Below are 23914 nucleotides of genomic sequence, written 5' to 3' on the forward strand. Positions count from 1 at the left end.
ACATCTACTTTGTGCATGACACAAGTAATTTTTCCAACAATTGTATAAAGACAGATTATTTCACTTATAATTCACTGTATCACAATTCCAGTGGGTCAGAAGTTTACATACACTAAGTTGACTGTGCCTTTAAACAGCATGGAAAATTCCAGAAAACGATGTCATGGCTTTAGAAGCTTCTGATAGGCTAAATGACATCATTTGAGTCAATTGGAGGTGTACCTGTGGATGTATTTCAAGGCCTACCTTCAAACTCAGTGCCTCTTTGCTTGACATCATGGGAAAATCAAAAGAAATCAGCCAAGACCTCAGAAAAAAAATGTCTTCCAAGTCTGCTTCATCCTTGGGAGCAATTTCCAATTGCCTGAAGGTACCACGTTCATCTGTACAAACAATAGTACGCAAGTATAGACACCATGGGACCACGCAGCCGTCATACTGCTCAGGAAGGAGACGCGTTCTGTCTCCTAGAGATGAACGTACTTTGGTGCGAATCAATCCCAGAACAACAGCAAAGGACCCTGTGAAGATGCTGGAGGAAACAGGTACAAAATATCTATATCCACAGTAAAACAAGTCCTGTATCGACATAACCTGAAAGGCCGCTCAGCAAGGAAGAAGCCACTGCTCCAAAACCACCATAAAAAAGCCAGACTACGGTTTGCAACTGCACATGGGGACAAAGATCGTACTTTTTGGAGAAATGTCCTCTGGTCTGATGAAACAAAAATAGAACTGTTTGGCCATAATGACCATCGTTATGTTTGGAGGAAAAAGAGGGTAGCTTGCAAGCCGAAGAACACCATCCCAACCGTGAAGCACGGGGGTGGCAGCATCATGCTGTGGGGGTGCTTTGCTGGAGGAGGGACTGGTGCACTTCACAAAATAGATGGCATCATGAGGAAGGAAACGTTTGTGGATATATTGAAACAACATCTTAAGACATCAGTCAGGAAGTTAAAGCTTGGTTGCAAATGGGTCTTCCAAATGGACAATGACCCCAAGCATACTTCCAACATTGTGGCAAAATGGCTTAAGGACAACAAAGTCAAGGTATTGGAGTGGCCATCACAAAGCCCTGACCTCAATCCTATAGAAAATGTGTGGGCAGAACTGAAAAAGCGTGTGCGAGCATGGAGGCCTACAAATCTGACTCAGTTACACCAGCTCTGTCAGGAGGAATGGGCCAAAATTCACACAACATATTGTGGGAAGCTTGTGGAAGGCTACCCGAAACGTTTGACCCAAGTTAAACAATTTAAAGGCAATGCTACCAAATACTAATTGAGTGTATGTAAACTTCTGACCCACTGGGAATGTGATGAAAGAAATAAAAGCTTAAATAAATTCATTCTCTCTAGTATTATTCTTACATTTCACATTCTTAAAATAAAGTGGTGATCCTAACTGACCTAAAACAGGGAATCTTTACTAGGATTAAATGTCAGGAATTGTGAAAAACTGAGTTTAAATGTATTTGGCTAAGGTGTATGTAAACTTCCGACTTCAACTGTATCTCTCTGTCCATTCATAGCCTGTTATTTCGGTCATTTCTGTGGTATTAAAAAAAAAATCCGCTAATATTTAAAATTGCGTAGAATTGCATGAAATGTTTATAACATGATATTTTTTCTCGGACCTGCAAATACAGTACATGCAATACTTTTACTATAAAGGAGATCTTTCCATTCTTGTCCACGGTGGTCTGTGAACCAACAACCTTCTGGCCCGCAGCTCTGTGTGCTATAAAAATTCCCGCTTTGGCATGTAATGCTTGCAGGACGAAGAACAGTTTCTAAAACTGCATATATATGGCACTGGTCTGTTCAAGAAGTGAAGGTAAACAGTAGACATGTTCTCTGCTATCCACTTTGTTTTAATTATTGTTTTGGGTATAGGGGAGGGTCACTTGTTTTTTTTTCAAGCATTCAGGGAGGGTTTAGGTGAAATATATTTTGCTGAATGGAGGGCCATCCATTTTCATTTCAGAGATGTCCTATTTTTTTCCATGTAACCCTTATTATAAATAACGTTCACTACCTAAGCTATCCTCAGCATGACTTGATCTGTTTTCCTGTTCAATTGTTCGCAGGTGTGCCGCGAGGTTACGCCGCTGAGCGCAGGTTTTTCAGCTTTCATCTTCTGTGTTGGGTGACTTTACCAAAATAATAGTTTTTCCGCATTTTCTTCCCTTTGTCTCCTGTGGTAGCTAGCGTCACACGGCTAGATACGGAGACTTGGCTAGCTTAGCTGCAAGGCTTAGTGAACCTGGCTAGCTCACTACCTGAAAGGGTAGAATTATTAGCGCTCTCTCTCTCGTTAGCTCAACCCACACCCCACTGTGCTGCGTTAACTAAACCGACTGTCGTAGCTTCACTGCTTATTGCAAAACTGACAAAGTGCTAGCTTCCTCCGGCTAACATTGTGCTAACTAGCTAGGCTACTACCCAGTGTTGTGGAGTAATGAACTACATGTAACTAGTAATTTAATTACATTTTGCAGTAGCTTGGTAGTAGTTGAACTAAATTCAAATTTAGGTAGTGTTTCCAGTAGTAAATTACTTTTTTGCCATGTAGCAGTGTATCTAACTACTGGAACTACACACTACTTTTTTTGGCAAAAATCTAATAAAATATGGGTGAAGTAGGCAATCATTTCCTTTATTTTTTGGCTTCAGACCTGTCTTTAATTCTCACATCGTTTTTGTGTTTAATAGGCTAAAATACACATTCTGTTAACATATGACCCCAAAGTGATCTGTATTTGCAATTTGTAGCATATGACATTTGAGATTGACATACGATAATGTTTCATGAAGTAGTTTGGATGTAATGAACTACTTTTTCAAAGTAACTTTAGTTAAGTAAACTAGCTTTAGTGTAGCTGAACTTCTTCCATTGTAAAGTCATTTGTAGCTTGGTGAACTATATTTTCAGAGTAGCTTCCCCAACACTGGTCCTACCAAATCAAGGTAATGGGAGTACTTCCACGCTGAGAAAGTAAATGTTTCATCTCCCTCACTAAAGCAGTTAGTAGTAGTGAGTGCGGGTGTAAACAGGAACTTGGTGAGAGGACGGAAACAATTAGAATTTGGAGCGGGGGGATTCTTTTTCATTGCTCCAACAGAGAGGGAATAATAATCACAAATATGTACAGTGGGGAGAACAAGTATTCGATACACTGCCGATTTTGCTGGTTTTCCTACTTACAAAGCATGTAGAGGTCTGTAATTTTTATCATAGGTACACTTCAACTGTGAGAGACGGAACCTAAAACAAAAATCCAGAAAATCACACTGTATGATTTTTAAGTAATTAATTTGCATTTTATTGCATGACATAAGTATTGGATACATCAGAAAAGCAGAACTTAATATTTGGTACAGAAACCTTTGTTTGCTATTACAGAGATCATACGTTTCCTGTAGGTCTTGACTAGGTTTGTACACACTGCAGCAGGGATTTTGGCCCACTCCTCCATACAGACCTTCTCCAGATCCTTCAGGTTTCGGGGCTGTCGCTGGGCAATAAGGACTTTCAGCTCCCTCCAAAGATGTTCTATTGGGTTCAGGTCTGGAGATTGGCTAGGCCACTCCAGGACCTTGAGATGCTTCTTACGGAGCCACTCCTTAGTTGCCCTGGCTGTGTGTTTCGGGTCGTTGTCATGCTGGAAGACCCAGCCACGACCCATCTTCAATGCTCTTACTGAGGGAAGGAGGTTGTTGGCCAAGATCTCGCGATACATGGCCCCATCCATCCTCCCCTCAATAAGGTGCAGTCGTCCTGTCCCCTTTGCAGAAAAGCATCCCCAAAGAATGATGTTTCCACCTCCATGCTTCACGGTTGGGATGGTGTTCTTGGGGTTGTACTCATCCTTCTTCTTCCTCCAAACACAGCGAGTGGAGTTTAGACCAAAAAGTTATATTTTTGTCTCATCAGACCACATGACCTTCTCCCATTCCTCCTCTGGATCATCCAGATAGTCATTGGCAAACTTCAGACGGGCCTGGACATGCACTGGCTTGAGCAGGGGGACCTTGCGTGTGCTGCAGGATTTTAATCCATGACGGCGTAGTGTGTTACTAATGGTTTTCTTTGAGACTGTGGTCCCAGCTCTCTTCAGGTCATTGACCAGGTCCTGCCTTGTAGTTCTGGGCTGATCCCTCACCTTCCTCATGATCATTGATGCCCCACGAGTTGAGATCTTGCATGGAGCCCCAGACCGAGGGTGATTGACCGTCATCTTGAACTTCTTCCATTTTCTAATAATTGCGCCAACAGTTGTTGCCTTTTCACCAAGCTGCTTGCCTATTGTCCTGTAGCCCATCCCAGCCTTGTGCAGGTCTACAATTTTATCTCTGATGTCCTTACACAGCTCTCTGGTCTTGGCCATTGTGGAGAGGTTGGAGTCTGTTTGATTGAGTGTGTGGACAGGTGTCTTTTATACAGGTAACGAGTTCAAACAGGTGCAGTTAATACAGGTAATGAGTGGAGAACAGGAGGGCTTCTTAAAGAAAAACTAACAGGTGTTTGAGAGCCGGAATTCTTACTGGTTGGTAGGTGATCAAATACTTATGTCATGCAATAAAATGCAAATTAATTACTTAAAAATCATACAATGTGATCTTCTGGATTTTTGTTTTAGATTCCGTCTCTCACAGTTGAAGTGTACCTATGATAAAAATTACAGACCTCTACATGCTTTGTAAGTAGGAAAACCTGCAAAATCGGCAGTGTATCAAATACTTGTTCTCCCCACTGTATTTGGATCAATAACTGTAATAGGAAGGGAATGATAGCAAATGTAAAAACCTATTTCTTTGATCAGTAACTGTAATATTATTACTCAAATTGGAACAGTAACTCTGTTATATTACTCGTTACTGCAAAACGCGTTGCCACCAACACTGACCATGAGGCACCTAATAAGCTACCTCACGCCTGTCAAGGCTAATTCGCAGCAGGCACTACTGGGTTAGCTGGCCTTTTTCCACGAATTAGGGATGTAGGAAGGGTAACAGTGGCTTGACCGCGGCCCAACCTTGACTCTGTGATTCAATGTATTATGGCCACTGAGGTAGGCACTCGAACCCCCTCACTCTTGCGCTGTCAGCTCGACGATGCCGGCTGCTACTGGCTCACCTACCTACGGTGGAATTGCCAGCTTACTCTCGTGCAGTACATTTAACGTTCACTCATTTTGTTGGCTAAACTGACCAGTACACTTCACCTTGCTACGGTCAAAAGAGACTCCAGACTGAAAAAGCATGCTACTCACGCGGCTTTCTTTGGCTAACACTGTGCTAACTATAGCTAGGTTATTAGCCCACTGGGTGAACACTAGCTGGCCAACACAAAAGCCTCATGGCTAAGCGTCAACTAGCACAGCTCAGCCTACGAATACCACGCTGTCCCATTCGGGCTAGCATTAGCTCCCCAAATGTTCAGGGGCTGAGAGTCTCCACCTACATAGACAATTACCTGCTTTGCTCCCCATCCTGGGAGCAAGCATTAAGAGACATTGCTTCCCTTGTAACCCACCTCTCCGAGCTGGGGTTCAAGATCAATCAGAAAAAATAGCTGTTTGGTGCTAACACAGAGAATAGAATATATAGGCATAATGCTGTATTCTCTCTCTTATCAGGCAACACTCTTAGATGACCTCATTGCGTCGTTTCGACAATGTCTCTCCCTTTCCACAGGGGGCGCTCGTCACCATTTCAGTAGTACCTCTTGGCCCACTGAGGATGAGAAACTTCCAGTACTGGGTGTCTGCCCAACATATGTCTACACGGCGTCACCTCAATTGTCAGATAAAGGTATCCCCCGCATGTCTCTCGGCTCTCCATCACTGGAAAAGCCCCTCAATCTTCGTTTCTAGCTCTCCCCTAGGGGTAGTGGCAAGAGGAAGGTGGTGACGACTACCCCTAGGGAAGTGCCAGAAACGAAGATTGAGGGGCTTTTCCAGTGACGGAGAGCCGAGAGACATGCGGAGGATACCTTTATCTGACAATTGAGGTGACGCCGCGCTGGGGCGCAGTTCACGAGGGGAATGCAATAAACTCTACATTGCTCACATAAATTACCTCAAATTACTGACAGTGGTTCTTTCACTGAAACACTTTCTACCCTCCCTTTGGAATTGTCACGTCTTGATCAGAACAGACAATACGACCTTGGTGGCTTACATCAACCGCCAGGGTGGCACTCACTCCCTGTGCTTACAGACTATCCGTCAGGATTATTCAGTGGCGCAGGGCACACCTACTGTACCTACGCGCAACTCATGTCCCGGGAGTACTGAATGTAGGAGGGGACTCCATCTCCAAGTGGTGAAACAGATCTGGGAGAGATGCAGTCAAGCATCCGTAGATTTCTTCATCGCAAAAGAAAACGCACACTACCCATTGTTCTTCGCGCTAGCAGGAGACGCAACACTGGGGGTGGACACGCTGGCACACCCTTGGCCGAGGGTGTTGCGTTACACTTTTCCTCCTCTAAGTGTCATACTCCCCACTCTAGTCAGAGTGAGGGAAGAAGGCTCGTCCCTCATCTTGGTAACCCCTCGATGGCCAGGCAAGCTCCGGATAGCAGAGATCATTCTCCTGCTGTATGACTAGCCCTGGCAACTCCTGTTACGCAGGGATCTTCTGACCCAAGAGAACAGAGATTTTCCACCCTCACCCAGGAACCATGGCCCCCTCGGCCTGACCCGTGAGAGGTTAAATCTGGATGTGACAGGTCTGCCTCTCGGGTCATTGACACTGAGCACCAGGGCTCCTTCACTGTATGGAAACAAGTGGTGCGTCTTTGAGAAGTGGTGTGACCAAAAACAGAGAATTCCTTACCAATGCTCTGTATCAGAGGTTTTATGCTTTCTGCAGGACCTTATGGACAGAGGGAATGCGTTCTCCACTGTTAATGACATGCTCCGGTACTTTGGTGACTAAGAAAAAAAAAATTTAACCTACCACATGCATAATCTATGAGCAGAATTACTGTCCCCTAGCAATTTCAATTCTAGCCAATGAGCTTCAGCCACTTGCATTTGAATGACAGCTAGCAAGAGGCCTACCCAGCATTATCCTATGAGGATGCAGGGAGGGCCCAAAGGCTCACTTTTAGCTTGTGAGTGCTATAACAGATCTACTGACTAAAAGGTATACGAGAATCTCTTTAAGGTCTATCTTATCACTGTCTTGGCCTGTCATATTTTCTTTGACAATAACACAGTGGGAAAACAGCCCTTGTTATGTCGTTTCATGAAGGGGGCACGTCGCTTACGTCCAGTTCCCAAGCCTTTAGTCCCATCATGGGATTAGTCTATTGTGTTTGAGGCTATTTCACAGAAGCTTTTTGAGCCGCTGGAAATCATGGAGATGAAATATCTCTCCTTTAAAACCGCTTTACTACAAAACCAGTGAATCAGCTACATGCACTGTCAGTTCACTATTCGTGCCTGCATGCTGCGATATGGGAGTTGGCCATATCCTTCATGTGAGATATCGAAACGAATAATTGAAAGAGAACTTAACCCCTGTTCACTGATACCATATGTGAGATATCGCACCAAATTCCCCAACTCGCAAGAGTGTGTGGAAGTTTGGCATGCCCGAGAATGATCAGAGGGCGGGCGAGTGGCTCTTCATGATGAGGGGAGGGGCTCACCTCATTCGCCACTCGATCTGTCTGTCTCTGACAGACGTATGTGAATGGTTCTTCGAGCTTCTAAGATCAGATAACTTTATTTGTCAGGCTATTGGATTTAATTGCATTGCTTTATCAGCAGTAATTTACACTGTGTGATTGCTTTGCGGTGTTGAAGGATCTGTAAGACAGACTGCGTGTGTGTGTGAGTGTGAGAGAGAGACAGAGCTTGCTGCTCAGGTTGGTGATGACGACACGCCAGCAGAGAAAGACACAACCACAGACATGCTGGGGCTTGCTAACACTGCAGGGTAGGAGGACACAGAGTGGAGAAAAGGGGAGGTAGAAAGGGGGCAGACAGAGCGAGCGAGGAAGAGAGAAAATAAGGAGAGTGAGAGGTGTGGAGAGGAAATGTATGTTTGTGTGTAAGGAGCATGCATATGTCATGCATTGTGAAGTTTCTAGTTTTCAATGCATATCCTCTTGTTAGGTTTCAGTGTTCATTACCTAAATCAGAACCAGATGAGGTGAGTTTGGGGAGCATGTTATTGTTTAGAGACCCCCTCACCAACCTGCACAGTGGGGGTCAGACCCAAAGGGAGCTGGGTGGTCAGAGTGGGGGAGGGGTTAACTGGCCCCTCTCCAGGGGTGCATGGGTCAGTCATAAAGACTAGATGCTCCAGGCTAGGGGTTGCTGGGGCTGGGAGAGGCTACAAGTGGCCTGCTATATGGGCCATCTCCTCTGTTCTGTGGGTCTTCTCTCTGTGAATCCCAAACCACCCCCTCGCCCCTACCAACTCGCTCGGAGGGCCCTCTGTTGACTTCCAGAGAGTGGCAAGGGGATCAATAAACTAATCAAATTAGACTTGAATGATGCAATTTGTGTTCCACTTTTAAATAATAAAACATGTAATTCAAATGAACAAATTCCACCTGTTGTTTTACAAGATGTGAACCTCAGTAACAGTTAAACATTTAATTTGGGAGGTATTTAATTTTATACACGTGTCAAATGTCGAAATCAGACATAAACAAAGGCACATGTCATATCATTAGGCACGCCTCTTCATATTTCTTTTTTCTTCATTGCGCAAACTCAACAATAATGTGGTGCCTTATGTGATTCCACTTCGCTCTGAAGCCGGCAGCGTTGCTGGCATGGTCGAAGTGGCTATCGGAGGGTCTAATTAACCCCTACCCGCGTGAACACGCAAGTGGAGGGCGAGGGGCAAGAGAGGAAGGGGGTGTTTTGGGATTTTGCCTCTCAGGTCTCCGCTCCAGCTTGAGGGCCTAGAAGAGGCTGTGCTTATCTGATAGTTCTAGGCAGGGAACAATGAATTGCCTCCCTGCTCACCCCCTCGCTCTCTCTTACTACCCTCCCTCTCTTTCTTTCCCTCCCCTTTCTCTCCTTAGTCTCTCTCCCTCTTTGGTCCTCTATCTCTCTCTCTGCTCTCTCTCTCTCTGCTCTCTCTCTTTGCCTTGCTGTAAGTAGGTGTTTCCCTACTGTGGGTGATTGGTGCAAGTCTATATAAGAGGGGAGACGCTCTGACAAGCTTAGAGTCTAGCGCCCGCTTGCCACACGCTCCCCACAGGACTACCTGTTTTTTTCGTTAATTTTTTTCCTGAGAGGATTTACACTTTCAATTGACAGCATGTCGGAGGACAGGAAGAAGGAGAAGAAGGGGAAAAAGAGTGGGGGGAAAAGGGCACGGAAAGAGGAGAGAGAACGCAAAGAGAAAGAGTTGAGCGAATTGGATCCAACATCAGGTAAAAATGAATCGCTGGAGAGGACATTTGGAGGTGTGTGGCTGTGTGTGTGTGTGGCTGTGTTGCAGTGGTGGGAGACTGCAAGCCCTGTGAAAGAATGTATTACCTTGTCTTGTCAAAGCTTAGCGCCAGGTTGTCACATGGGAGGGATTCCTGATGTGGGCAGCATACATGTAGCAGCACATCTGGCTTCAGCAGTGTAGGCGCATTGGTGTGGTCTAATGATCCTTTTGCGTGCGAGCCCAAATCAAAGCTCTCAATGAGCTGGGGACCTCACTGCGCACACCACGGTAACACCGCGACAACACACAGCTGGTTTGGGAACACCTTGACAGCGACCGCAGCGCGTACATTTTTTTTCTTCATATTTGACTTTCACAAACGTGTCTCGTTATACAGCAGCCTAAAACTATTGTGTTTAGTTTCGTTCTCCCATGTTTTCCCACTCCCTTGAGGACAAGGCTTACAGAGTACAGTATCACACATTACACAGTAACCGTATTCCTCACAGTGTACAGTAAGCATGGACCAACAGAACACACCCAGGGCCGTCCACTGTCTCTCAGCTTTAGTTCTTAGTGGCAGTGTTTCCTTTGCCAAGTGGTTCCCTCATTTCTCGCAGGAAACCCCTCTGCCATTTGAATTGTACTGCAGCTGCTGTCTTCTGAGTCACAAACGCAGCAATGTGCTCTCTCACTGGCTGCTGCTGCAAGCCGCAACATGTCACTGCAGTTTGACCCGCGGCCGCAGGTAATACCTACCCCAATCTCAAAGTCCTACTCCACTTTACTCTGTCCCACACTAGAGGAATGATTCAACATTCTCTTTAGGTACCATATTAGAGGTCTTCTCGGGTCCAAGAAGTTGGATCAGACCAATAAGAACTGAACCCGAATGGACCCGATGACAACCAGACCTAGACCCGACCTGGACCACACTCAATTGGACCCGAGTGAAATAATGTTTATCAGCCAAGTTGCTCTTCTGGTTAACAAATAGGTATTTATATGTTGGCTAGGCCTTCTATAATTCAATAAATTCACCTTATTAGCATAAAATAAATATGCTAAAGGCTATCCAGAGCAGTGGTCAGGTGCATTCGGGGCCACTCGGGTCTATCAGCTGTAGTTACATAGGACCGAGTCCCGATGACAATCAAACAGGACCTGACCTGGACCCGAGGGAAAAGTTAGAATTTGGACCCGGACCTGCTCGGGTCCCATGTCGGGTCTTGGATATTCGGGTCCACACACAGTCTCTCGTGGCAGGTTTAACCATTAATTCAATACTGACTGGGAGGAAAAATGTTTGTCCTCTTTGTGTCAGTGTGGGGGGTTTGTAGCCTAAGCTAAAGCATCTGTGGCTGTGTGAGTAATCCAACCTGTGAACCCTCTCCAGGGGTTATAAAAGAGGGCCTGCGCCCCTCATTCTGCCTTCACTAGGGTGTTAAAACCGTGTCTGAAATGCCAGGCCCCCGGAGAGACACTCAATCAGAGACCTGGGAAGTCACACTATGATCTAAGATACCGTGGCTATATCAGCAGGTCACACAGACAAGGCACTGTATTGTATTGTCTTTCGTTCCCCACACCCCATTCACCCAGGCCCATACTCAGGTTTCTCCCTCTAATTTAGAGAGGGAGATTTCCCTCACAGCAGCAGCAGTCACACCACCACGGCTGAGGGCTCAAGATCTATTGCTTCTTCTCTTTTAATGTGCTGATTATTCCATCGTTTTCTAATCGGTTTGTCTCAGATCTAGGCTATTGCCACCAAAGTCTCATAGAATACAAAATCTTCTTGACATGAAATTGGCCTGAAAGCTGTTAACACATTTAGGAGAAGGGATGTACGTTTGTTTTAGTTAGTTATGAGAGAGCGTTTAGCTGCAGGGAGAGGCTATACAGACACGCCTGGTGCCCAAATTGATGACGTTTCAAATTGATGACATAGTGTCGCGCAGCAATAGTCGAGTGGAGATGAGCGGATTCGGTTCAGTCAGTAATCCTGATGAGCCCTTCCCAGCTAGGTAGCTAGTTTGTGCGTGTGGCTATAAACTTCAGTGAGAAATTTTGAAAATGTATTGGGAGAGTGTTCAGAATCATTCAGCTTTTATCAGAGTAATTGTTATTATTATATTTTACAAAAATGTAGGCGTTAATGCCGTACGTGTACAAATCACTAGCCTACAATTAATGTGCTTTAGCTGTCTCTGGCCTGATATTGGCTACACTATCTAGCTACTTTCCTCCTTACTGCGGCAAGCGGGAGTGAAGGACACTGTGCCCCGTGTTGTTATGTTACCAGCTTGCAGCGCAAACTCTCCCCATTGAGCAGTGTAGACTGTATCACGGTGACATCCAGATGGTTACTACCAATATTACAAGTTATTTCTCGGTGCAGGCTGCTATCCTACTCTAAATAAAATGAACAAATTGGCCACGTTAAATACCGCCTGCGACATGTAAAAGCCCAGTGGGATGCAACTCACGTCAGCAAAGCACCTCCCAACACAGTTGCACTGGTCATTAACACCGGGCTGTTACTTTAGCTAATTGGCATGTCATGGTGACATCCAGATGGTGACCAATACTACAAGTTATTTCTCCCTCGCCCTTCAAAATAAACATAACTTTCTTTTACAAGTTTTAACCAGCACCATCCTGTTGTTGCTGCCAGCTAGCCAGCCCAGCATATAAACTACCTAGCTGGGAAGGGCTCATCAGGACGACTGACTGAACCGAATCCATTCCTCTCCACACTCGACTCTCATTGTGCGACATACGTCATCAATTTGGGCACCAGGCATGACCGTATATCTTCTCCCTTACCTGCAGGCAACTTGAAGTGCACAAAATCGGTCTTATCTAAATTTTTCTGGTTTGTAATGCTCTTTACTTTCAACAAATTTACTATCAGACATAATTTCATGTTTGTGTCAGTTTGAATAATTAATGCTATGGGTTCGAAATTTATGAAAATGAACCATGTGTCAACATCGTAATGTTGTGCAACCGCAATGTTTTGCATTACAATATTCATCGGACTAAAATGGATCACATAAAAGTTATATTAAGCATCATTTTCTCATCTCACTTTAATGGGAATGTAGTAAGATGTTTTCACCATTTTCAATTACTATTAATGCTTAGCCCGACCAATCAGGTGCGCTCCAGCTGTCCTTGTCATGCGCGCTCCTCGTGTCTTGATAGAATAAACGTCTTTATTCTCCTCACATTGCCATGGCTTGACTCAAGGTAATTGACCCCCAGAATCATAAAGATATATATTTTTAACCACTAACCTGTCGATAAAAGCTTATGTGAGAAGCTGATCCATCAAGTCAATTGATTAAGACATTTAATGGTGTCATGTATAATTTTCAAACATTCAGTCACTTGTTGATATTTTGCTAACATTATAAAAGCAATATGAACTAGAGGAGACAATGGCCTGTGCTTAAATGTTTACTTTATTTTATTCCAGGTCATCAGTTTACATTGTGTTACTTTCGTCCCACCCATCTGTCCTGTAACTTCTCACAGGCTAACACCCAAGCCTAGCTAGCATGATACTTCAAACCTATGCTGTCACTAGATGGGTTAAGAAAATGACATATGTTTGGAACCTTAAACAACTAAACACAATTGTACAACTGAAAAACACTTCCGGGTCAGTTTTTTTTACTTACGTTGCTCAATACCACTTTTTGTTGATAACTCGGCGAAACATGGTCAGACTGGGCTGTTTCTTTGCATGGAGCTCTTCGTCCACATTAGGAACGTGCTGGCTTTACTACGTCATTCTAGCTTCTGTCTTATCTGAGAAAATGGCCATGTTACTTTCGCCCCGTGTTACTTTCGTCCCGGCTCTCCCCTAATCATTTCACTGTTAGTCTGCACCTGTTGTTTATGAAGCATGTGACGAATAACATTTGATTTGATTTGTTCTGCTAATTTAAAATTGACCTTAGGTAAACAGTTCTGCAGAGTTCTGTATTTCCCAGCTCCATTATTAAACAACTGTTTTTCCGTTTGGTGGGTCAGTCAGCCTGTTAATAATAATAATAATAATAATTATTATTACTACAGCCCATTTATCTGTGTGTGATGTTCCTGTCTATCTCTCTGGTCACCAGTCAGACAATGTGCCTATTGACTCAGAGAGGAACATTGTGTTATAGCTAACCAGATGGTAATCTGCAGTGCTATGTCTAGAGGAAAAAATTATAAAACAGCACCTCAAAGAGAGCCTGAGCCTCCATTTGAAAACTTTTAGGGGAGGGAAAAGAACTATGTTAAGCTTTCAAGTAGCACACTGTTTCTTCAGTTTGTCCCACCTTTCATATCTGTTGTACTGTACTGCTTGTGACTGTACATTTATTCTACACACAGTTGTAGTTTATAGTCTTCATGCTTCATGCTGTATGGCTTTGGGGTGTTTGACTGATTTAAAATGTTCAGACCGTTTTATCTGCTTTATGTTGACATGAAAGACAATAGAATGGCACACATGGAATAGATTTAATTTTTCATCCATTTTATGTATTTCTGTGTAGTGGTCTAATGTTGGTGGGGCATTTTACCCAGTTGTAATGTTAGTCCTGAATCTCAATGATCATGAGTGTGTACCTTTAACACAGCTGAGATTGACTTCAAAGTGCATTTCAAGAAGACAATGGACAGATGCTCAGCTATATAGAATTAATAACAACTGATCATTTATGAGAGGTAGTGGAAATGTGGCCTTAATTTGTGCTGAAGGGGTAATCCTACAGATTCTCATCTTTCGATCAGGGTCTTATTTTAATTAGATAAGTTAGGAATGTTGTAAATGTAGCCAAATAATTACATGAACATACTGTATATTGCTAAGAATGTTAGAGTAGGGTAACTCCCCTAGCGGATTTCAAACCCAGGCCACCAGCATCAATGACAAACACCCTAACCACTGTCCCAATAAGGGTTATCCCTAAGTTGTGTGCTTATTGGGCCAGTATAGTTAGGCCCTGTCCAGAACAAACCCTAACCCCTTCTTCCTAGGCACTTGTGTAGATCTGAAACAACTGGATAGGTGTAAGCAATAGGGTGAATGGACTTTATCTCAGCTCTATTAAAAGTACATTCAAGAAAACATATTTTATTGATCATAGTGATTCAGGAGTAACATTAAAACAGGGTTGTATGCCCCACCAACAATAGACCACTACACAAAAAGCCCTAAAATTGCTGAAAAAAGTACATCAAATCAATGATGAGAGAATAGTCAGATAAAAACACTATGTTAAATGTTAAAAGCATTCATTGTGTGTGTGTGTGTCCCTCACCTTGCCAACAAAGAGCTGTGAATGGCTCAGTGGTTCACCAATCACAGCCTTGATGGGCTCTGCCACAGTGTAATGAAACAATATATTTTTTTGTGGAGAACGTTTCTTTGGGACCATCAGGTGATGGCCTGATGACAGATACACAGGAATGTTCTTGCAACGTTCCCATGAAACATTTCTAGAACATTAATATCTTATATTCTGAGAATATGTTAACCATGTTCTGTGTATGTTTGGTGGAAAGTTGATGGAATATTTTCCTAACCCACAGAAAACCGGACACAAGTGTTCATACAACGTTCTCATGAAACTTGTCTAAAACATATGTTATATTTTGAGAACATGGCAACCATGTTTCATTTGACATCAATGAAATGGTCTCTTGGAAACAGTCCTTGCGTGTCACTGGAACATTCCTGTGAAAACATTAGATAATGACCTAATGAGACTCTAAAGTTGTGGGAACATTTGTTGTTAGCTGGGTGGAGAGTGGATGTGTTTCTGTTGGCTTGCATGGCAAGGGCAGACCTCTTGTGATTTGTGTAGCAAGGGCAGACCTCTGTATCGGTGCGGAACATTCTGCCATACTGACAGACTGACTACCAGAGCCTGGGAATATGGCTTACTAGGCTTTCCTCAGGCTGTGTGCTGCTCTGAATTGGGTAGCAGAAGCGGATGTATGTAAATCAAGCACAACGTTTTTTTTCTCTGGACTGTTTTGTAGACAAGTCTCAATTTTAACATTTAATTTCCTCAATGCTCATCCTTTACAAAACGATGTGCTGAACCAGACATAATGAGAAGAGCAGGGTACATGAGTAGGCTGTTGGTAATCTTGTCATAGGTGAAGATTCATTACTGTTTGTCTGCTTGGGTTGTTTTGTTTTGTATTGTGGTTGGTTTATCTTGTTATCAGGAATCACAAGGCTACATGGAGCCTATAGCAGTAAGAGGCTGGGATGCATTCAGCCAAGGATTAGTCTGAGGACGTTACATAACTAACAAAGTTGGCTGGAGATCACCATAACTTTGCGCCAACTCTGTCGCCATTGCAGCAAAAACACCTTGAGGTTAAACCCGAGGATGAGCTCCTATCTCCCTCTGCCTCATCTGGCTGGCTGCGATTGCTTACTGTGTGTGTGTGTGTGTTTACCCCCTGCAGTGAGAATGATCATTAGCCCTCCTTTTATAACCTAACAGGAAGCTGTTGACAGTTCTGAGGCTCTGTCTTCTCTAAGTGTTTTCTAACTAGGCTTGTGAGAGATGTGTGCAGCTGGGGTTGGACTAAATATAACATGTCTCCTATTGATCTATGATGCATGGTCTTTATTCTGATTAGACATTCCCTTGTGTTTGATTCCAGCAAGTGCAGAAGGCACTGACAGCTCGTCTTGAAATGGCTCAGATCATTTAGAGACAAATAATTTATATTCGATGTACTAAACCCTTAGCCACTCCCTGTACAACTTGGTATATACACAGTTGCTCCAATCAGCAATGGATTAGGAGCACTGCAGAGAATGTGAGGGTAGAATGGTGCATACGAAATTGGGCAAATTGTATTGATGGCCCCTTGTATAGATTTGTATATACAGTGCTTTCGGAAAGTATTCAGACCCCTTGACTTATTCCAAATTTTGTTACGTAAAATTGATTAAATCGTTCTTTCCCTCATCAATTTACACACAATATCCCATAACGACAAAGCAAACCACAGGTTTTTAGAAATGGAAATATCACATTTACATAAGTATTCAGACCATTTACTCAGTACTTTGTTGAAGCATCTTTGGCAGCGATTACAGCTCCGAGTCTTCTTGGTTATGACGCTACAAGCTTGGCACACCTGTATTTGGGGAGTTTCTCCCATTCTTCTCTGCATATCCTCTCAAGCTCTGTCAGGTTGTATGGGGAGCGTTGCTGCACAGCTATTTTCAGGTCTCTCCAGAGATGTTCGATCAGGTTCATGTCCGGGCTCTGACTGGGCCACTCAAGGACATTCAGAGACTTGTCCTGAAGCCACTCCTGCGTTGTCTTGGCTGTGTGCTTAGGGTCGTTGTCCTGTTGGAAGGTGAATCTTCACACAAGTCTGAGGTCCTGAGTGCTCTGGAGAAGGTTTTCATCAATGATCTCTCTGTACTTTGCTCCGTTCATCTTTCCCTCGATCCTGACTAGTCTCCCAGTCCCTACTGCTGAAAGACGTCCCCACAGCATGATGCTGCCACCACCATGCTTCATCGTAGGGATGGTGCCAGGTTTCCTCCAGACGTGACGCTTGGCATTCAGGCCAAAGAGTTCAATCTTGGTTTCATCAGTTTCCGTCTAGCCACTCTACCATAAAGGCCTGATTGGTGGAGTGCTGCAGAGATGGTTTTCCTTCTGGAAAGTTCTCCCATCTCCACAGAGGAACTCTGGAGCCCTGTCAGAGTGACCATCGGGTTCTTGGTCACCTCCCTGACCAAGGCCCTTCTCCCCCAATTGCTCAGTTTGGCCGGGTGACCAGCTCTAGGAAGAGTCTTGGTGGTTCCAAACTTCTTCCATTTAAGAATGATGGAGGCCACTGTGTTCTTGGGGACCTTCAATGCTGCAGAAATGTTTTGATACCCTTCCCCAGATCTGTGCCTTGACACAATCCTTATCTCTGTGCTCTACGGACAATTCCTTCGACCTCATGGCTTGGTTTTTGCTCTGATATGCACTGTCAGCTATATAAGACGGGTGTGTGCCTTTCCAAATCTGTCCAATCAATTAAATTTACCACAGGTGGACTCAAGTTGTAGAAACATCTCAAGAATGATCAATGGAAACAGGATGAACCTGAGCTCAATTTTGAGTCTCATAGCAAATGGTATAAATACTTTTGTAAATAAGGTATTTCTGTTTTTAATTTTTAATACATTTGCAAACATTTCTAAAAACCTGTTTTCGCTTTGTCATTATGGGGTATTGTGTGTAGATTGATGAGGAAAAATGTTTATTTAATCAATTTTAGAATAAGGCTGTAACGTAACAAAACGTGTAAAAAGTCAAGGGGTCTGAATACTTTCTGAATGCACTGTAACTAGTGTTCCTAAAGATTGACACTAAAAGCATTATGGTAGCTGCATTATAGTGATATATTCCAGTTATTTAAAAGAAATCGCAGGCAGATTAGAGAGATGGCACAACCTTTGATTAGTTAGTTCACCAAGATTTACAGAGCTGTCAATAGATGTTTCATCAATGTGAATGTTGTACATGATAGAAGCTAGGTAACTCAGTTGTTGTCACATCTTATCACATAATTCCAAAGGACAGAGAAAAGGATGGGCTACTGATGGGTTAAATTCACTAGTGTAATTGCTGGTCTAGTATAGATGTTTCCTGATACTCTTTTGATTTATGTAACTGCTCCTTTAAACTAACTTGGCTTCTTCTTCTTAAAGAGATACTGTGAGATTCTGGCAATTAAGGTAGTTTTGAATACGATAGCATACTTGTAGACTTCCAGTCATTACGCTAACGCTAGTTAGAATATGCTAGTCAAACTATTTGTAACTTCCTTCATACTGTAAGCAGAGACATAAAAAGGGTTTCCATGAGGTCATCTGACTCTAGGTAAGTAGAAAAATTGCCAGAATCTCGCAGTATCCCTTTAAACACTGAAACCAATTTATTTTACAATTATAGATGGAACCCCAGAAAGTGCATCTTTGTTGAAAGTATAACACTTTTGGGGTTGTCTAGGGAAGTGGTCTAGATCTGGGCCTGCTCCAATACAGTCAGGCATCCTTATAAGAGCAGCTCTGCCACATTACACTGGACTAACGAGGGGGGAACCACAGGCTAACCCACAAGAACAGATTCTACCCTGGGATCAGAACAATAATGTTTCATCATGTTGTATTTCTAAACGCTATTCCTTAGGTAACCTTGCATTTTCATTCTCTGATATCGTCTACCATATTCAGGACGACTTACAATAACTGCATTCAGTAAGGAATTTGAAACAACCACTTGATCCAAGCATTATAAGTAAATGCGTCAAAAATAACAATGACATTTTGACAGCAACAATGCAAAGATGATGCCTGAACTGTCAGTATCATTTGTAGTTTGAAATACTGCAGATCACTGTTGCATCACAAGGTGAAGCAGAGAAAATCTTGGCACATAACTCTCGTACCAAAGTTTGTGCTTCTGAATATTATTATTGGTTATTCGTATTGGTTGGGAGCTAGACTATATAGTGCTAAGTATACGTAATATGTCAGATGTTCTACACAGGTACAGGAAGTACAAGGAGGGGCCAGGTCAGAAACCAGGGTGCTGTTTGAAGGGATGGGTCAGCAACTCGGCTGTCCTCCTGACAGTAGCAGGAAAGTCATTCCTCCACTGTGAGGACTGTGGGGCCAGAATAGAAAGGCATCATGACTGGGTTGTGCAGGATGACCGATGGCTCGTCGCAGGGATGGCAGTGCAAAGTGAGCAGAGGTGGCAGAGCCAGGCAGGGTGTAGGGTCTGACTGCCATAGGACATGTAGCATACATAGGACGGAGCAGTTCCCCTCTCTTCCCTGTAGTATACAGGGCCAAGCTATTCTGCTGTTACTCCATACTGTACTGTATCTCACTGTATCTTTAATCCTTCAGAAAGGCCTCTGCTGTTTCTATGTACATACAGTCATTCTGACAAAGGTATGGGTTAGAGAGCATAGTCAGCATTACCAGTATCAAGTACTATCAATATCTTCACAGAATGATCAAGGCCAGTTCCAAATCCAAAGGCTGTGCAAGGATACTTGTTTAGTATCACACCGAGTGAACACTGAGGGGTATTGAACATCTAGCGTAGACTGTCTGAACGTAGGCTGAATGGTTCCTTACTGCACATTACAAGTGGACTGTCTGAGCACACTGCAGACTGAACACTATGTAGGGTTGAAGTACTCTGTGTTGTGGTGTAGTGGACCATCTATATCTGCAATCTTTTTAAACGGGAACTCACCTTACTGCAATAAACATTCCATCAAACCTCACTACATTCTGAAGAGCTCAATATCGCCTAGCGATTTCCACAGAGGGATGTAGACGAAATATGAGTCATTCTCTTCCATATAGGTTTTTAGGACAGACGGCCTATCTTCTTTACTAGGTCGGGGAAGTGGGGCAATCCCTCAAAAATGAGGACGACTGGTGATTATTTTGGTGCACCTACATGTTCAGTTTTAATTGAAGTCATCACCTATTATTTATGTAGTATTTTAGATTGTATTGGACACCCTAATTTTCTCTTATTATTTTTTTGTTTTTTTCCCCCAACCCTACCACCCCTCCCCTGATTGGAGAAAACTAATGGACAACAGTACTTCTACTGCTACTTACAGCTATTTTCGCTCACATGTAAAACAAATAATACATGTAGAAAAATAATTATACACACATATACAGTATATATATATATATATCCTAATTTCCTCTTTCTGCAAGTGCTGGATTTTCACCCACAGCGGCCAATCCACCGTTCATTCTGATCTTAACTTCAACCCTCTGATGTCCACAGATTAACCCATCTTTCCAAGTATAACACCATTTTGATATTTCCTTTTGCAATACATCCCTCCATTTTACTGTGATGTCTTACGAGGGTCTTGAACCTCCCTATTTGTAAAATGTCTACCGACTACTTTGCCTAAGACTATAATTATATTTCCCATTGACTGATCCTAGTTTTTCAGATCCCCTAACAATACAGATTGCAGGTCCATCTGAACTCTGATATTATGACATAACAACCATTCCTGGATGCTCTATTGGTTCTGTTTCCTTGTGGCAGAGTCTGTACAGTGCTGACTGTTCAATTAAGCAATAAGGGGGGGGGGGGGGTATATGGCCAATATACCATGGCTAAGGGCTGTTCTTAGGCACGATGCAACACCATTTACCACAAACCCCCCCAGGCTTAGACTCTAGGGGGTTTTAATGCCAGATAATACAGTCAGTCCACCCTCAAAACACTAGCTTACTAGGTATCGTTTCATTATGCAGTGTATAATATCTACAGCTATATACAATATTAATTACACATCAAATAACCTAACATTTCTCCTGAAGTATTCCTTGCTGCATCTGTCTCTATTTCTCTTTCTTTCTCTTAGAAAAAAGCTGATCTGTGTCTGTGCTTGTCTCTCTCTTGTTTTATATGTAGAGGGCTATAGGAGCTACAGTATGCGACGTACGCGCCGCCTTTCATTTTTGTGTGCAAATGTTTTCCCCATGGCCTGTAGGCCCACTGTTTTCTATATACTAAGGATTGACAACCCAGACAGTCTTTCCTGAGACATTGTGTATTATATGTCCATTGCGCTGCACACAATTTAAACAGTCTTAAATTATGCATGCCAAGATATACCAGAGATAAGGCACTGTTGATATTGCAACCACACACCTCAAACACCGGTTCACCAGTACATAGCAGCGGGAAGTACAGGTGCTGCATGAGTGTGCTCATGATTCTTATCTATTCAGTTGTGGGGGTTTGGAGTTGGACACACACTCTGCTGTATGATAGACAGTTTAGTTTGAATTGAGTCAGGTCTCTCTCTGTCCCTCTCCCCTCTCTCTCTCTCTCTCTCTCTCCCTCTTCTCTCCCCCTGTGGTGGATATCAAGTGATCTGGAGAAGTGCTCGCAATAGTTTTCCACTTCTATTTTCTATATGTTTACAATTCTAAACTTAGGTGTAGGTGTACTAACCCACAGTGCTGGGCACGGCACAGTGAGTGGTGCTTTACACTCACTGGTGCTGGATCGAGGTGAGCACTTTTCTCTGCGATGGATCGCATAGCTGTCCCTTTGTGCTCAGTTTTAATAGGCACAATCTTAGTTACAACACCCCTCTCGTTATCTCTCTCTTTCACACACACACCACCGTTGTAATTATGCAGTACAAAGAAATGTGCGCTCTGTTCACTACAGTCTATTCCTAGGCAGCATTTGGGGAAGCTTACAATTTATTCTACCATTTCTACCGATCTGCCAGTTATGATTTTCATATGCACATTTTCGTGGAACAGTTTCATTTCAATAATAACGTTTTGGTTTGTCACATGTTTAATAATACAAATCGGAATGAAAAATATACAAATCTAAAACTTTAAATTCCTCTAAAGCGAGAGCGCCACCCTCTGCCATATGGACACCGTGAGCCATTGGCGGCTAAAGCAGTAACTTCTATTGTCAACTAAGAAAAAATTAAAATGCAGGTTCTTTCAATCTCTCTGCTGCGCCTGTCTGCCTCTTTCTATCTGTCTTGACTTGAGCTATCGCTAGTGAAGCGCAACATTGTGTCAAATCAATCAAATCAATTGGGCCCGGCCCAATGACTGTATATAGAAAGGTCAGGCCCGATGGTGTCGCTAGCGAACTTGCAACATTGTATCAACTAGCCTATTCCGGGGAAATGTGTTCAGGTATTTTATGACGTTTCCACTGGATATATGGGATCCTCAGAGCACGACATTTTGCTCTTTCACACCGAGGCCTAGTGATTATCGAGGGGGAGAGTGTTAGAAAGATTTTTCAAATACTGTGAGGAACTACTATCATTCACAATGGATTTTTAAAAAATACTGACTTCGTTGACTCTCTGTGTAGAAAAAATGGCTGAGAAACAAGTTAGTTAAGACGATCAGAAATCAGACATCCCCAAATGGGCACTTTCCTACATTTGTGCGCAGCAGGCCAGTTAGCCTACTTCTATGCGTGCTCAGGCACGCACCCCATTGAGAGAAAAGCAGACACATGCTCATTGCTCACATGGAGCGCTCCTAACAAAATACAATGAAAAATTTTAAATGATGGTATGAAATAAATCAGAACTTGTTTCTCTCAAGTGTAGCAGGTTGTGAACTCTGCAAACAATGTTTCCACTCCAAGAATGAGAATGGTAAATGACTGTAGGCCTAATTCATCCATGCATTAACAGAAATTTATGTAACTAAATGATGGGGATTAACAGTAAATGTACTATAGTGACATATGTAATGGGGAGTTGATAAAAAATAATGTAGGGAGAGGTTTTTTTGGGGGGTTGGGGGCTTTAGGTGGGGGTCCTCGGATGGTTGACTAAAATGTTGAGGGGCAGCTCTCAGGGAACTGTGGGGGGATCTTGGTGGGTTGGTGACTTGGCGGTTGGGAGCTTGGGCCGGTGGCCAATAGTCTATGACTTGGGTGACTGGAGTCTTTGACAATTCTTTTGGGCTTTCCTCTGACACCGCCTAGTATATAGGTCCTGGATGGCAGGAATCTTGGCCCCAGTGATGTACTGGGCCGTACGCAATACCCTCTGTAGTGCCTTACGGTCAGATGCCAAGCAGTTGCCATACCAGGCGGTGTTGCAACCGGTCAGGATGCTCTCAATGGTGCAGCTGTAGAACCTTTTGAGGATCTGGGGACCCATGTAAAATCTTTTCAGTCTCCTGAGGGGGAAAAGGTGTTGTCGTGCCCTCTTCACGACTGTCTTGGTGTGTTTGGACCATGATAGTTTGTTGGTGATGTGGACAGCAAGGAACTTGAAACTCTCAATCCGCTCCACTACAGCCCTGTCGATGTTAATGGGGGTCTGTTCGGCCCGCCTTTTTCTGTAGTCCATGATCAGCTCCTTTGTCTTGCTCACATTGAGGGAGAGGTTGTTGTCCTGACAACACACTGCCAGGTCTCTGACCTCCTCCCAATAGGCTGTCTCATCGTTGTCGGTGATCAGGCCTAACACTGCTGTGTCGTCAGCAAATGTAATGATGGTGTTGGAGTTGTGTTTGGCCACGCAGTCGTGGGTGAACAGGGAGTACAGGAGGGGACTAAACACGCACCCCTGAGAGACCCCAGTGTTGAGGATCAGCGTGGCAGATGTGTTGTTGCCTACCCTTACCACCTGGGGGCGGCCCGTCAGGAAGTCCAAGATCCAGTTGCAGAGGGTGATGTTTAGTCCCAAGGTCCTTAGCTTAGTGATGAGCTTTGTGGGCACTATGGTGTTGAATGCTGAGCTGTAGTTAATGAACAGCAATCTCACATAGGTGTTACTTTTGTCCAGTTGGGAAAGGGCAGTGTGGAGTGCGATTGAGATTGCGTCATCTGTGGATCCGTTGGGGCGATATGCGAATTGGAGTGGGTCTAGGGTATCCGGGATGATGCTGTTGA

At 43.5% G+C, this 23914-nt stretch overlaps 1 protein-coding gene across 1 annotated transcript in view; it reads left to right on the top strand.

Annotated features, from left to right (window-relative positions):
* The window catches only part of LOC311142722 (pro-neuregulin-2, membrane-bound isoform-like), a gene marked incomplete at both ends in the record, with an annotated part of 129942 nt that overhangs the window by 49035 nt on the left and 56993 nt on the right, over window positions 1-23914 (top strand). The window lies entirely within an intron of this gene.

The sequence above is a fragment of the Coregonus lavaretus genome (assembly GCF_964263955.1).
Source record: "Coregonus lavaretus genome assembly, chromosome: 15".
NCBI lineage: Eukaryota > Metazoa > Chordata > Actinopteri > Salmoniformes > Salmonidae > Coregonus > Coregonus lavaretus.